General features: G+C 42.7%; 1 long non-coding RNA gene across 2 annotated transcripts; it reads left to right on the top strand.

The window, feature by feature from the left end:
* Positions 1–2,750: 2,750 nt before the first annotated feature.
* LOC106721950 lies at positions 2,751–13,390 on the top strand. 2 transcript variants are annotated; one of them, XR_001357698.2, is made up of 3 exons: positions 2,751–2,859; positions 5,077–5,202; positions 13,299–13,390. It is a non-coding gene; the product is annotated as an uncharacterized LOC106721950 (long non-coding RNA). The 2 variants fall into 2 exon arrangements; XR_003093044.1 differs by lacking the exon at positions 13,299–13,390 and adding an exon at positions 10,794–10,895.
* Positions 13,391–16,420: the final 3,030 nt, after the last annotated feature.

The raw sequence follows: 16,420 nt of genomic DNA, 5'->3' as shown, positions 1-16,420 counted from the left end.
GGTGGGGCAAGGGGGTTGCAGGGATGGAGGCATTAAAATGGAAATCATCACCCTGCAGCATTAGTCTTGATTAAATAAATGGGTCCAGATAACTGAAGGTGTTAACATGACTATCTCCATACTGCATTCAACAGCTAAACAAGATTCAGGATCAGGAGTACAGAGATAGTGGCTTCTCAACATTAAAAATATTTATAGCCTTTTATTAATGATGCAGAAGGAGGAAAATGTAGTTACAGTATTTGAAGAGCAAAGTATTAAGTAAACCTTTTTCTTCTTAACAAACTAGATTTAACTAGAGTTCCCTGCCCTTTAGCTTCAGAGAGTTTTTATGAAGAACCCCTTCCCACCCTCCTCTCTTGTATGGCAGTCTTCTTGATGGTATTTGAAGGCAGGATCACTTGTCTTTTCTTGGGGAGGGAAGAAGCAGCCAAGTGAGAAGAGGAGGAGAGGAGTTGAGATGGGACAGAACTCTTGATGATGCCTATTTCCCTGAAGACAAAAACAGGACAAACACATACAAAAGGAAAGAAATAAGAACAGCAAGAACAGGAAACACATCTTGTGTTGCCAGTGGTGACTCTTACTTGCAACATCACTGGTTGAAAAATAGGGCCATGTGCTAGACCTGCCAGCATTCTGGGTAATTCTACACTACTGCAGGTATCAAATTTAGACATGAATAGCCATTTTTAAGGCACATTAAGGGTGTGCACATATAGACCTGCACCCTTAATGTGCTTTAAAAATGGCTAATATGCCTTAAATTAGCATGTGTAGACATGCCCGGTGTGTCCATTTTCACTCCATGCTTGCCCCTCTTCTTTATGCTGTCCCCATTATCCTCTTTTCCCACAGTTTAGTTTTTTAAAATTCCTTCCTGCCTAATTTCTTTTCCCTGCCCCAAATAAAACCACCATTATGAAATGTATATGCTGTCTCATATCTATTTAGATTGTACACTCTTTGGGACAGAGACTGATGGCTACCTACTATTTGTATCGTTTCTGGCAAAATGGCGGTCCATTCCTGGTTGTTTCTTTGGTATAAACCAAAGACTCATATTCCATGGAGTGCTATACCAGCTCTTAGTTTTCACTTGTTTTTTGACTACAGAAAAATAATAGAGCAATTCTTCTGTTGCAGAGAACTCAGAAAGACCACAAGTCAGAAATATTTTTAGCACTATGGATTCCTATTTTACATTTTTGGGTTTATCTTGTGAATCATATTTGCATGCCTAACAGTGCTAACAGTGCATGGCACTCTGTGGCACTCTTGAAAGGATTTCCAGACACCCAAAGGTGCCATGGCACCCCAGTTGAGAATCACTGGTATAAATACAAATGATAACAACAAAAATAGCAATGGCAGTTCAAATTTTAAGCTGATATCAAGTATCATAATATAACATATCCAAATATTCTGAAAAGTTTCCCTAGACAAATTTTACTTAAATATAATACAATAAAATATTATTTTTTCTAAACAGGCCGTGATTTTTAGACATAACCAATAAATTTAACTTCCTCTTATTGAACTGTTATGCGTCTGGTATGCCTGTGGGCAGCTGAGAGCTTGTGACTGTCACAGAGAATGATGGCACAGTGGAGAGCTGTGTTCTTAATGCATTGTTAAATTCATTATTTTAATTCATCATATTTCTTCATGTATGTTATATTAGTATTCATTATGAATTATTCAATATTCATTTTGCAGTAATATCCATGAGACTCAAAACCAAGATTGATGCCTCATTAGGTGCAGAAACATTAGAGGACACGGTCTGGTAAGGTGGACCTGGGCATCTATCTTGCTTTTCGGCCATTGTTTTACACAAGGAAAGCTTAAAGATTCACCTGTAACAAAGAGTGCACTAACTCACACGGTGTCTTCTGTATCTGTTTAGGGGCAGTTACTGTGTGCCATTTAGCTCTTTCTATTTAGAGTTTTATACTGGTTATAACAATAATCTCCAATAGGCAAACAATGAGCATTAGTGACCCCTAATGAGCAAGTTGTTACACTAATCAAAGATGGGAAATGCCTAAGGACGGTGGGAGAATTTTGACAGCAGAGAAAGAAATACATTGCTGGACGTCATAGTCATTATGGAGGGAGAAAGATTTAGAGACAGCCTGGATATGCTGAGCAAGAAATAGGCAGGATTCAGAGATATCCTTTAGTTACAGATTTGCATAGCAAAGTTAATGGTGGCATTTTGCCTAGTAACAGCTCACAGGGAATGGAGAGAATTTTAAAGGGGAAACAGAATCAGTTTGTTTTTAGTCACCATAAGATCTAGCTTTGCATTGCAGGTCCTTTTCCGAAAAGGTAACCTCTGATTTGGTCTGCTTTTTTTTTCTTCTTTCGGTGGTGGGGATGGTGGTCTAACTTGAGGCATCTACATTTTCAGGAGATTCTGAGCACTCAGCACCTAGTGAAAATGAGTTACTGCCTGAATATAAAAGAAAATGCTAATGGGTTTTTATAGCAAGCAAGCATAAAGTCAATACACTTCTGTGGCAGACACAGATCTAACTACCAGAAACCTTATTTAGTGGATATATGGAATTGTGTGCATTAGCATGATGTAAATGCAAATAAATATTTTGTTCAAGGCTAAATGAATGAGACATGATGGCAAAGAGATGATTCCTTTGTTGGGAGAATCAGCCAAAGCATTTTGTAAAAGCTTGACAGCCACGTGTGCACATCTTTGCAGGACTAATTAACGCGTTTATGCTTACAGGGAGGAGGGAACTCACACAGTAAGCGAGAGATGGAGAGATCCAAAGAATGCTGACTGGTTACAAACAGGCTGAAGAGCCATCAAGTTAAGATCCTTTCCAGAGAACTGTGAGCTTCTGAATGCAAATTTCTCTTATGTTTAAATGAATGCGTAGAGGGAGGGAACAAATCTCATTTCCCAGTACAGAATGAAACATTGACTTTATAGTTTCTCTAATTACATCTATTATAAGATATTGGCCCATGTGTTTTGAAATTTAGGTTTGCAAATGCAAAATACCTAGCCTGCATCTGAGATCTGGTTTTGTCCTCACACAGACATGTGCATGCAGAACCCCCCCAGGTAAGTTGCATGGCCACTCAGGTGTAATCAGGGTCACATTTGGGAATAAGCAATAAACTTGTGTCAAGTCCCCTACTGCTTAAACTTTCCTCCCAAGACCCATTGTTGCATCAATACCATAGGACCCAAGTATAATTTTTTTTAAAATGATTTCTAGCTCTATGGTTCCAGAGAAGAGTTGGAAAACCCAACCTAATAGAACATAAATCAATTCCATGGCAACTGCCTAAGAAAGGAGATAACCTCCAGCAGAAGAACAAGCAGCAGCCAATAGTGCCAGGTGTGCGGGCCGCCTCCCGATCCCGTCCATGTCGCCGTGTGCGAGCCGGGAGCGATATGCGAACCCGTCTTTGCGCACGCGGGCTGTGGCCAGCAGCCCGGGCACGCGGGGTCAGAGGAGACCGTGCGGCGGCAAGGCACGCACGGGCTAGAATTAGTCACAGACGCGTAATGGTTGATTTAAAGATTATTTTACTTACACCGAAGATGGTTGCGGTGCAGGCTGGAAAACTTGCTTGAGTTACAGTTGCAGATAGAAAAGATAAGAGGCGGACTAGAGTTCCTTCCCGTGAACACTCTTCTAGCCCATCCGGTTGGAGGCTCTAAACTGCGAGCCCGTCGTGCCAACCGAAGAAAGTAGTCATACGAAAGAGCTCTGAATAAACTCACACGAAGTTTGCTAGGCTCCGTGGAACTTGTGCTCTGAGGTAGTTCGGTCGTCTGAACAACTATGTTAGTTGTTCCAGCTGAATAGACTCACACGAAGTTTGCTAGGCTCCGTGGGTCCTCTTTTTGCGCGCAGGGAGGGATACGTCTAGGAATCTATCGGCGACGGGGAGAGGCTAGAGGCTGATCAGACTTCTGTTGCCTGCTTGAAATGCGCTGGGTCCGATAGGCTCTGCAGCGCTTAGAGATCTTCACACAGCATGACGTCTCCTCCTCCTGGTGTTCATGGAGTCCTCCAACTTGGGCGGAAACCACTCAAGCTTTTTATACGGCTAGCAAGCCAATCACTAGCCGCCACGTGGGAATAATTCAGAACTGGCCAATAATGGGGCTCAAATTAGCATACAAATGGCGGAAACTCTTTGCAATGAGCATCTCTGTGCTGCAACAAAGAAATGCAACCTGCAAAGAAAGCTACTGGTGGCGGGAATTCTTTTGCACCGGGGTTCTCCTCTGCAGCAGAAAACTCCACCGTGCAAAGAAGCTGCAATTTAGCGGGAACAATTTAGCAATGCCGAAGCGCACACAAACAAAAATCACACCCTTGGGTTGTGACACCAGGGAGAAACCAGGATCCTTGATCTGATAAAAGCCCACTGATGCTGTCTGGGGAGCAGCAGCTCTGGGACAACTACCACACCATGACTTAGAAAGCAGGGGTGCTATTGCTCCCCTCGCTGTCAGGAGAGGAGCCTTTTGTTAAGTTAGTGGCCACTGGGACACTCCATTCAGGGCTGTGCCTGTCATTTTGGGTTGTCTTTATCCAGCCCTGGACATTGTGCAGTAGTAAGGAAGACTTTTAATAATTTAACCATTTCAGTTTTTGCTTTCAGAATCATGAGTTGATTTTCAGTGGGGGAAAATGATGTTAAAGTGGGTGTCCAATGTTTTAACTATACATAATACAAATATTCCTTAGTGGGGAACCATAATCCCCAGACTATGAATCTGTCTGCAAGATCCTTCTTTTCTCAGTAGATGTGATCTAATTAACAAATTTGCTTTATCTTTCCCTTGCACTCAAGATCATGTGCGTATGGCCTGACATTTTACTTTGAGTTATTTATATTCTAGCAGAGCCTAAAGGCCCAACAAGAACAGAACCCCACTGTCTTAGGCTCTGTAGAAATGCAAAGTGGGGAAGCCCAAAAGAGTTCACCATTTAAACATACATAGGTTTGGAAGGGACAGAGATGAAGCAGTGGGACTGACCTGTTGAAAGTTACTTCTAATTACAGCTGTCTCCTGTGCAACAGATCAATGACTGAGCTGGAAATAGAAGCCATTTCCCTGAGTTTCTGTTCATGTACACTGTCCTCTAGTTTAGCCCATCCTGAGGTGAATCATGACCAACTCATCAAGCTTGCCCTTCTACATTACAGGTACTTTTATTTTATGAAAGGTAAATTGTTTTATACAGCAATAGTAATAATAACAATACTTGCTATTTTCTTTAATTTTTTTCCTACCTAGGTGTTTCACCCAAGGATCTAACCAATACACTTCCACTTATACTACTTAATATTGAATTTGTTGCATTTTAAGCCAGTAGTGTCACACTTAGTTCACATATTAGACAGACCTTCATAACAAAATGCTAATTAAGAGACTGACCACGTCAATCTGACTCAACATCTGTGTACCATGTCTTTAAATATGCCTTATATTGGCAGAGGAAAGTTAGTTTAAAAGACATGAAGCTAGGATCTGTGTTTATGGCCTAGTTAGCCTAACCAATTGGCATCTTGGTCTGAGCACTTGGGCTAAATTGATTCAAGGGCAAGTGTTTATATGATAAAGTCTTGCCCTATTGACATGCCTTCACTGTTTCTGCTGTTACCCACATGGAGCCAAAGTCCATGGTTCTTTGTGCTGAGATGCTCACTCAGTCAATTGCAGAAAACCTGACTTTCATTTGATTAGTAGAACAATGAAATGGATAAACCCATAACAAAGGATCTCACTGTCTAAGATGGATATAATTTGAGCTGGCCTGGAACTTTTCAACTATGTCCTGAGCAAAGGCACTTGTGGAAGGAGATTTATGGAACATCGAGTTCAACTGGCATACAAGTTGGAAAAAGACTAAGGGGATAGTACAGAACATAGAGTGGCATAAAGAAATAGCTGACCTAAGTGGGAATGCATTTTAAGGAAATGTCACTATGAATATTTAATCACATTGATCGTTCATACAGTCTAAACATCTTCAAAGAGAGAGTGGCTATAACTGAGTCAGGCTCTGATAGAAGAAGGCAGTTTCTTTTCCAGGAAAATGACAAATTGTCCAAGGCAAGGCAGCTTTCAGTAGCAGGTTCTGAAATATAGTATGCATTGTCATACTGATACATATCTAAGATTCACATTCTGGCTCAAATGATAGATGCTCAAACACTAGCAAACATGCTTTTCACTGTTTAGTAGGGCTGTGCAAGGTTTCGGACCGTGCTTAGGATCCGGAGAAGCTTCAGACACTTCAGTGTCCAAAGCAGCATATCTGGATCAAAGTGCTGGCTTTGTTAGGCTTTCCGAAGCGCGTTAGGCTTTCTGAAGCGGTTCGGAGCTTCTGACCCGCTCCAGAAAAGCTTCAGAGCCGCTTTGGAGATCCAGCCATAGGGTATAATGGGAAACCAATGAAATATCTATAACTTTGTTGTTTTTTGTCTGATTTGAATGAAACGTGAAGAGATGGTAGCGTCTACTGAGAGCATAAAGCCTGCCAAGTTTCAAGAAGATTGGTGCAGGGGTTTGGGGGGAACTGCACCCCAAATTCTTGAAAGCGAAACTCACGTCATGTGTATGTGTTACACCACAGTGAGGTGAAAACTGCAGGGATGGCAGCCCCTGGTGAGGCCACAAACCCTTCCAAGTGTCAAGGTGATAGGTACAGGGGTTTTGGGGAAACTGCACCTCAAGCTGCTGACAGGCAAAACTTGTGACATGGGTGGCCCTGCGTGTGTTAAGGCACAGCGAGCTGAAAACTGCAGGGGTGGTGGCCCCTCCTCATGTCACGAATTTTGCCTGTTAGCAGGTAGAGGTGCAGGGTCCCAGAACTCCCGCACCTATCTCCTTGACAGCTGGCAGGCTTCATGGCCGCAGCAGGGGCTAGCACGCCTGCAGCTTTCACCCTGCTGCACCTTAACACACGCAGTGTCACCCATGTCACGAGCTTTGCCTGTCAGCAGCTTGAGGTGCAGCTTCCCCCAAGCTCCTGCACCTATCTTCTTGAAACTGGGCAGGCTTTGTGGCCTCACTAGGGGCCACCACCCCTGCAGTTTTCACCCCTCTGTAGTGTAACACATACATGTGACATGAGTTTTGCTTTCAAGAATTTGGGGTACAGTTCCCCCAAAACCCTGCGCTGATCTTCTTGAAACTTGGCAGGCTTCATGCTCTCAGCAGACGCTATCACCCCTGCAAGTTTCATCCAAATTGGACAAAAAACAACAAAGTTATAGATATTTCATTGATCCCCCATTATACCCTATGGCCAGATATCCAAGGCGGCTCGGAAGCTTTAGAGCTGCTTTGGCCAGATTGAAGTGGGAACCCGGTCTGGAGCTCCGAATCGGATCCCTGGCACCTGAATCGGCCATTTCCAAAGCCAGATCAAATACCTGCCTACTCGCACAGGCCTACTGTTCAGACTACTAGTTAGTATTTCATGGCGGTTATCTCAATTTAATATGAGGAACTTGGTAAGAGAGGATTTTTCAGTCTAGTAGACAGAGGCATAACAAGATCCAGTGGCCAGAATTTGAAGCTACACACATTCAGACAGAAAAATTAAGCTAATTCCATCTTTAGGGATCTTTACTAGGGCTGTGAGAAATTTCGCAGGTTGTTTCACTTCGATGCTGTTTCGACTTGTTTCAAGCTCGAAACAGCAAAATTGAAATGAAACAAAGGGCTTCGAAACCGCCTCAAAATGAAACAAGGGCAGTCAAAACGTTTTGAAAGTTTTGAAACATTTCAAGTTTCAAAGCTGTAGCTGGGCTTGCCTGCAGGGAAACAGAAAGTAAGGAAAGGGAGAGGGAAGAGGGGCAGATGGGGACACAGTGATGGCGTACTTTCAAGAATTTGAGGGCCAGTTTCCCAGAAGGCCCTGCACCTATCTCCTTGAAAATTGGCAGGTTTCATACCTTCACGAAGGGGCTACCATCCTCGCTGTTATCATCCAAATCTGCTAAAAAATGACAAAGTTATAGGCAGTTTCATGCTTCCCCATTATAGCCTATGGGCGAAACATTGAAACAGTGTCAAAACAGTGAAAGAGTTTCAATGAAACTAAACAGAACAGTGCTTTCAAAATGAAACAAAACTCAAAATGAAACACTGTCCCATTGAAAGGGCAAAATGGAAGCTGAAATGAAACGGTGCTGTTTCGCACAGGCCTACATCATCACTGGATGTTTTGCGAGAAGTCATGCTCTAGTTTAAGTACCTATTGGATCTGAAGCGGGAATTAATACAAAAAAATTCTATGTCTCATGTTGTATAGGTGGTCATACTAGATAACTATAATCCTGGTTCTTTTCAGGCTTAAAAAAAAAAATCTTCAAGTACCTTGCAGCAAACCCACTCCACTTCAGTAAGATTTTCTCTATTGAGTCCTGAGAAGTTGCCACTAAGTTCTTAGATCTACAAGACAACATGTATATTTGTAAAGCACAAAGGACTGAAGAACTCTCTATAATTGATCCTCAAGGTCTAACAGTAATTGCCAGTATCCTCAGGTAGTTTAATCCTAGCAAGCTATAGATCTTGACTTCAGCCTGTACAAAATTTATTTTTTTTACATACAAGTGAAAATTTGTATACTGCTATGGTGTAAAGCCTCAGATAAGTAATAGTCCCATCTGGTTTGGGAATTAGAATAACACGTGAACCCCTGAACTGTAAAGGAGTCTGTTTATATTCAAGCTCAGTGTAGCTCCTTTTTCAGGCTTTGAAAGAATAGTCCAAATGTCTTAGGTATTGAGGTTTCAGAGTTCAGATGTTTCATACATTTCATAGACATTAGGGCTGGAAGGGACCTTGGAAGATCATCGAGTCCAGTCCCCTGTGCCAGGGGCAGGAAGTCAGCAGGGGTCATAGGATCCCAGCAAGATAAACATCCAAATTTCTCTTGAAGGCATTCAAAGTAGGTGCTTGAACCACCACCAGCAGCAGTCTATTCCAGACCTTTGGGGGCTCGGAAAGTAAAGAAGTTCTTCCTTATGTCCAGCCTGAAACAGTCTTGGAGGAGTTTATAACTGTTTGACGTTGTCATCCCTTGGGGCGCTCTGGTGAACAGATGTTCCCCCAGATCCTGGTGAGCACCCCTGATAAACTTGTAGGCAGCCATCAGATCACCCCTGAGCCTGCGCTTTTCCAGGCTGAAGAGTCCCATAGCACTCAGCCTCTCATCATAAGGTCTGTTTTCCTGACCTCTGATCATGTGCATGGCTCTCCTCTGGACTCTCTCAAGCTTCTCCACATCCTTTTTGAATTGTGGGGCCCAAAACTGGACGCAGTACTCCAGCTGCGGCCTCACCAAGGCTGAGTACAATGGGAGAATGATGTCCTGAGATTTGCTTGGGAAGCATCTAGGTATGCAAGCCAGCATTTTGCTCGCTTTACTAGCAGCAGCATCAAATGAATGGCTCATGTTCATGTTGTGGTCAATCACAACCCCCAAGTCCCTTTCGTCCATAGTGCTAGCCAGTGTAGCGCTGCATGCTGTGGGTTTTTCTTCCCAAGGTGGAGAACCTTGCATTTTTCAGTGTTAAACACCATCAGGTTCTCATCCGCCCATTTCGTGAGCCTGTCAAGGTCAGCCTGGATCACCCTCCTGTCCTCAGGTGTGGACGCTTTACCCCAAAGTTTGGTGTCGTCAGCAAACTTGGCCAGTCCACTTCTGACTCCAATGTCCACATCATTAATGAAGATGTTGAATAGTATAGGTCCAAGGACAGAGCCTTGAGGGTAAGGCAGAAGGGACCTTGGAAGATCATTGTGTCCAGCCCCCTGCACCAAGCAGGAAAGATAACTGGGGGTCAGGTGACCTCAAAGTGACTGTCTAGTCTTCTCTTGAAGATTTCCAGGGTAGGTGATTGCACCACCTCGAGAGGGAGCTTATTTCACAGCCTGGACACCCTGACTGTGAGGAAGTTTTTCCTAATGTTACCTTGCCAAACAGGGATGGGCATATACTGAAAAAAACATCCTGTGCAGAACATCTTGTCTGGTTGATGATTATAAGCAAGACTAAGCTTCCTGCTCACACAGTCACCCAGGGAGCTGTGGACATACAGTGAACTTTTGCTAGATTCTGTCATCTTTAGTCACACTGGGTGGTATCTTCCCTAGACATAGTAATGCTGGTTTGGATTGTGGAGACTATAGCCACCTGATATGGTGCTGAATAGGACTTGTTTCTCTCTACACTTACCACAACATCAAACAGCTAAAACAATGTCTTAAAGTTGTGCCCTCCCCTGATGTTATTTTCTAGTGTAGACAAGTTTCTAATGGAGAAATCTACAGCGACATGAGAACAGACATGCGGCTTGGGGTGCTGAGCCATAGCTGATGATTAGAGTTTCTTTTTGTTAGCTTTAAAAGCTGCAGTTTTCTTTTATGCTGTTTGCTCGTGGCTTGAAAGAACGCTAATGCAAATGATACAAAGGACTTTGTGTTGTACGTTCTACTCCTTTTTTGAGTCTTCCATGTCTCTTTTGCCAGATGGAAGTCCCCTTTCCCATCAGAGACTTTCAGATCACTTACTGTCAAATTATCCAAGGGTATGAACAGATGTTTTATTTGACCTAGGACGGATTGTCCCCAGCTTTGACTTGGATCAAAACATGTTAACCTTTCAAGCTACATTGGTGCTTCTTTGCCAGTAGGTGGCCAGCAAAAGCACACAATATGACAAGCTGCACAGAGGTAAAACAGGATGTCCTAAACAGTTTTACTATATATTAACCAGGATACTTCAGAGGGACTTGACATGGGACAGTGGACATGTACATCTGTATGATCCCAGGACAACAGGCTTTCTACCAGGACAAGTGCAACAGCTGTTTACAGGCAGGTGTCACAATATCTTTTCCAAATGGCAGGTCTCACATAGTATATAACTACAAACCTCCATACTAGGCAGCTGTTGTTGTTACAAAGAAAAAAAGTGAACGTGTGCCAAGCAGTGGGTGACTGAAATGGAAAAGCTGGGCCATATTCTTCTTTTTCCCATCAAAATCTTGTTACCAATTAATTAAAAATACCTCTCATGTCAGAAACAGCAGGTTAAATGGAAGGCAAGGGAAAATCCAGACTAGAGAGATCAAATGGTGAACTGGGAAAAATATTAAACAGACATTTTAAGTTACTTGGTGCAATAAAAGTTTGAGTATTCCAAATCACATTAGTGTTATAAAAGCTAAAGCAGTGCCATTTTCTCTGAGCATCTTCCTTTGTTGGCTATTCCTCTCTTTCTTGTATCAAGATGGAATTAAGGATGGCACTTTTTCTACATGTGCCAAGCAACTGAAGAGCTAATATTGATCAAAACATGTTTTTATTTCTTCTTTTCATTAAATGTATATGAATTTCTACAGTATACTTACTGGCTTTAAACTAATTAAAAGAAGCACTGATCAACAGTGATTATTGTTAGCTGTACAGCACTCCAGTAAGATATTTTTGTCAAGAAAATGTTTTACAGGACATTGTCAATAAAAAAAAAAAAGTTTTTATTACTGTGTTATGGTCTTAGTCATTCACGTGGATGTCAATGATCCTGTGGTACTTGATGATTAGAGGAGAGAGCTAGGAAAGCTAGTTTACTCTTGTTCCAGGTTGACTGGTGTTAATGCTCTCAATTCTATGCAATGCTTTCTGTGGTCAGGTACTGGTATATCTTTTTCATTTATATCATTACTGCATCATCAGCATGTAATTTATTACTTTAAAAGGACTTCTGGATATCTTCCCAGAAGTTAAAATCACACAGGTTTGTATTTAATGCTCCAGTTCCTGGTGATGGCATCCCTGCCCATATACGCACATACTTTCATTTTGCTTTAAACTTTCTCATTATAGTTTTCACATGCAATAAATTCTACCATCTAACCAACATCACGTCAGTGTAATTGTCAGGATTGAACCTGATTCTAATATAGAATAACCAAGCAAAATTGCAATAGCAGAATTGGTCACGTCATCCACATAATATACTGTTAGGCACTTAGAGAGCTAACAGCGAAAAATTCAGTACAATAGTGCTGTCATTTCAAAGTTATCGATTTAAAATGATGCCTACCTTCTGTAATAATGACTTATGCTGCCCTGTGCTTCCTACACAACTGTATAACACACAAGGGTTCATTACCTTTCCTCAGAAATTATCATCCTGTCTTCTTTATACAGACTCTCAGCCCAATACAACAGTGCAGGTCTTAAAAAAAGAATGAAATGACATTGCCAGGGGATTAATTCACAGATGACCACAGTGGTGCAGGGTCATTGAACGGAAACAGAACATTTGTTTAATCAGTAGGCTCTGATTGGGATTCACTCACCCATTTCAGACTTTTTCCATCATTTAGATACTAAGCTGGTTATACTGTCATAAAAGTGAAGACTTAGGAATATTGGAAAAACACTTAGAAAAATATAGGACTCTAGCCAACTTAGAGGACACAGTATAACTCCTATAATGTTCAACCCAATATCAGGGAGGAAATTTTTTCCCCCTGACCTCAGCTTATTAACAGCTATGATCAACAAAGGCCTTTGGGAGCACAGAGACCTGAGAGCATTGGAGAATACCACTGAGATTCATAGGTGGGACTTTCATATGCTTAATCATGCCCATTGGCTGATTCTGGATAGTTTGAATGACTATTATAGTTACTCCAAGGGCACAGGTGTTTGTATGTCAAGCAGATTACCATAGGGAGAAAGTGCATATCAATCCTGCCACTTACTTTTGACAGGGAGCCAATAAGCCATTTTTCACTGTTGATGGAGTGAAAATTTTGCATAGTTCATGGCTGTTTGCATATTATCAGATTTACAGAAGAGCCCAGTAATTCTCTTGGGCTGTGCGCCTTTTGCCTTATTGATCACTTCAGCAGCAGATGAGAGAGTAAAACACCCATAATTAAATAATCACACATGCTTAAGTCCATCAGGTATTAATGAACTATAGAGGTTTAACAATAACAGTATTTTGACAGGTGCTTCCAATAGTCTTTTATTGATAATCCAGCATTGTTACATGTGGAAAGGGCAACACTAAGCATGGGTTTGCTTGACTAGAGTGACTTATTCCAGGCATGCAGCATTCACACCCCTGGTAATAATTACCATATTCTCAAGAGATTGTGGGGGTGGGGAGACTTTCCATTGCTCAGGGATAATAGCTTTAGTCACACTTTACAGTACTGTGGTATTTCCAGATATTTACCCATAACTAATCCTTTGTTTCTAGGGTGATTCACAGCCTTAGCTCTATCCTTCTTTGCAAGAAATTCATGCAGAGTGAAGCCTCTCCAAATCCAAACAGAACCAGTTGAAGAGAGCTGTCATGAACATCAAGTTGAAGCTCCGTTTCTTGTAAGTGTGGGTGATAAGTACTTCATGGAGAACAATGGATGCTACTCTGCCAGCAGATTATCCAAGCCCTGGAGAACATCACATGTATTTTAATTAAAGGGATACTGTCAAAAAGAAAATCATGGGTCAAATCCTTTGCTAGTGTAACTTACAAGGCTGCATTGACTGAGGAGCTGACCCTTGACATTTTAGCTGGTTTCCTTAGTCATGCATTGAATTATTACAACTAAAAGAATTGTAAGCATTTGAACGTCTTTCCTCCAGTCATGAGGTTTATTTACTGTTTCCCTTGCAATCCATCTGGAACAATGGAAGTGGATAGACCAGGTCTTTCTTTAGTATCAGAAGAGGTACTTACTGCTCCTTCGTGCAAAGCTGTTGTAAGCAGTGTTTTTAGTACTGACATTAGGATAAACTGGGTCTCAGCTAACCTGAGAGCAGTATCCCTTTTTGTTTACAGGCCTGCTTTACAGTCACTGAGACAAGCAGCCCATGGTTTGGGACAGAAGCTTTATAAACCGGTTTGACCTATATCAGTTAAATCTGTTACTACATTCAGACAGGTTTATCTTAAACCAGTTTCAGCCAGTTTGAAACTGGTTTATGTGCACTGAGCTTCTATTCTATTAAAGGTTTAAACCAGTTTCTGATCACTTAAACCGGCTTATGTGTAACTCCCTAGCCAATGTCCTGAGAAACAGCAGAAGTACTTGCTTAGCATGCAGCATCAGCACCAAGTTTTCTGGGCCAAATCCTCTAAAACCCCCTACAGCCACAGAAGACTGCTGAGGCTCTGCTGTGGGTGAGGAGAGGGAACTTGGAGACTATGCAGGGGGACTCTGTAGCCCTTGACATACAACAAAGATAAGCTCCATATTAGCTCTTGATATTGGGCCAGAAAATGCATTTTGAAGACTGACTAAAAGGGTAGCAGTGTCTTGCCAGTCAATCTGCAAAACAAGTACAGTCATTCACCAAAAATTACATGATGTTATCTCATGGGGTTGCCTCACAGATGACCAGTGCTTCTTAGTGGCTGAGTCTGGCAATACACAGCCTTCTTTCTATTACTTGTGGAAAGGATTTTGCAATACCAAAATGTCCAAACACTATGAAACTACATCTGTCATTCTCCTTCCCAGAACTTTGTGCTCACTGAAGCCTAAAACAAACCAAAGGTCCACTCTATTGGGCCCTGTTGCTTCAGGTGCTGCTTTAGTCACTTGTTTTCTCGGTATAGCTCAAACAGGATTTTTCTGGCTTCCCCCAGTTACAGTTAAAATCTCCACACATTTTGTCCTTCAGAAGTTCCCAGACATTTCACCTGACATTCCCAAGAAAACACTTCATGGAGAAATGTAAAAAAACCCACCTGCCACTCATCTGATTTAAATTTTCCCTTGTTGCACTGCTGCAATAGTTTCAGTAAACATTTAGGCAGACTGTGACTAGCTCCAAATTTCTATTTGTTTGCTAAGACGTGTACATTTGTGATGATTTGTTAATGGTGGGCTTCACTTTTTATGCTCTCACAATTTTCCGTCATTTCTTTATCCTCCTTAAAAGTTATGGCGCACTTATTTTTAGACCTTCAAAGTTTGCCTCAGAAGGCACCTTGGTGCTTGTGACATTGGAGAAAGTAGTTTATTAACAGTTGTGTTTAGAACATAGCCTTCTACTTAAGTTTTATAAAATAATCCTGTTACTGCTAGCTTCTCATTTTTTTTTAAATATATGTGACATTCAGCCCTGAGCAGTTTGCACAGGCCTATGCAGTACATATGGGTTTAATGGGATTTAAATGGTGCACAGGTAACTGCTTGATCAGTGTGTGCCCCCATAGATACCTGATCCACAAGCAATGAGAGTTATTTACAGTCCCCAGTTACATGTTGGCTCGCATTGGGGCTACATACCTGGGACTGAACAGGGGAAGGCCCAGAACTAAAAGTATGAGTTACTAAAGTTCAGGCTCTCTAAAAGACTACTGAAGCAGGAGGGACTCCTAGCCTACACTGCGTACTGGGTTATACGTAGATTTTGCATTAGCTTTCTATACTAGAGAATATTTCACCATAGATGCATTTTAGCATTCATGCCTGTTAATTCTATAGGCCAGCCTTCCATCCTTCTGAAAGATGTCAAATAAATGATTTTGAATGGAACCTTTTGATGACTCATTAATGATCTTACAGACCTTTCTGTAGAAATAGGAGGTTGTTCCTTTATCTTTGGTCCAACACTTCCCCCTCCCTCTGGTGCAGCCACTTGGGATTAGATCAGGGATGGGCAATTATTTGGGCTGGAGGGCCACTTAATGAGTTTTGCTGAGCTCTTGAGGAGGGCTGCACAACCAACAGGGCTCTTGGACTGCACACCATCCCCCCCTCCCCCCCCAGCTGCAAGGAGCCCTGATGGTGGGGTAAGACAGGACAGAGTGGAGGCAGGCCTTAGACACTACTCGCCAGCAGATGCTGGGGACTAAATGTAGCTTGCCCAGGGCCTGCTGGGCCAGACTACATCTTCCAGGCACCACAGGGGACACTATGTTGAAGTAGCCCTGTCCGCCCACCTGCCTAGCACCATGTGGTAGGCCCTGGGTGAGCCACACTCGGGCCCCTGCCCCTACCCCTGCCCCTGCCCCTGCTGGCATGGGCAGCAGCTGGGGAGTTGGGGGCAGGTGGGGGCAGGCAGGCATGGCTGCTTCTGCCCAGCATCCCCTGCGGTGCCTGGGAGATAGAGTTCAGCTCCACAGGCTCTAGGCAGGCTGGACTCCATCTCCCAGGCTGCTATGTGGTGCTGGGCAGGTGGACGGGTGAGGCTGCTTCGACCCAAGTGTCCCCCATTGCACCAACAGAGACAAGACCTGGAGCCAGAGCTGCCACCTGTGCTCTCACTAGCAAAGGCAGGCACCTGAGCACAGCTCCACCAGGGCTGGCTGCCCCTGCTTCTGGGCACGAGCCTCCTGGACTGCTAGGCACATCCTGATGCCAGCGA

The sequence above is a fragment of the Alligator sinensis genome, unplaced genomic scaffold (assembly GCF_000455745.1).
Source record: "Alligator sinensis unplaced genomic scaffold, ASM45574v1 scaffold29_1, whole genome shotgun sequence".
Taxonomy (NCBI): Eukaryota; Metazoa; Chordata; order Crocodylia; family Alligatoridae; genus Alligator; species Alligator sinensis.
The sequence above is the reverse complement of the archived record's forward strand: the minus strand, read 5'-3'. Positions and strand labels throughout refer to the sequence as shown.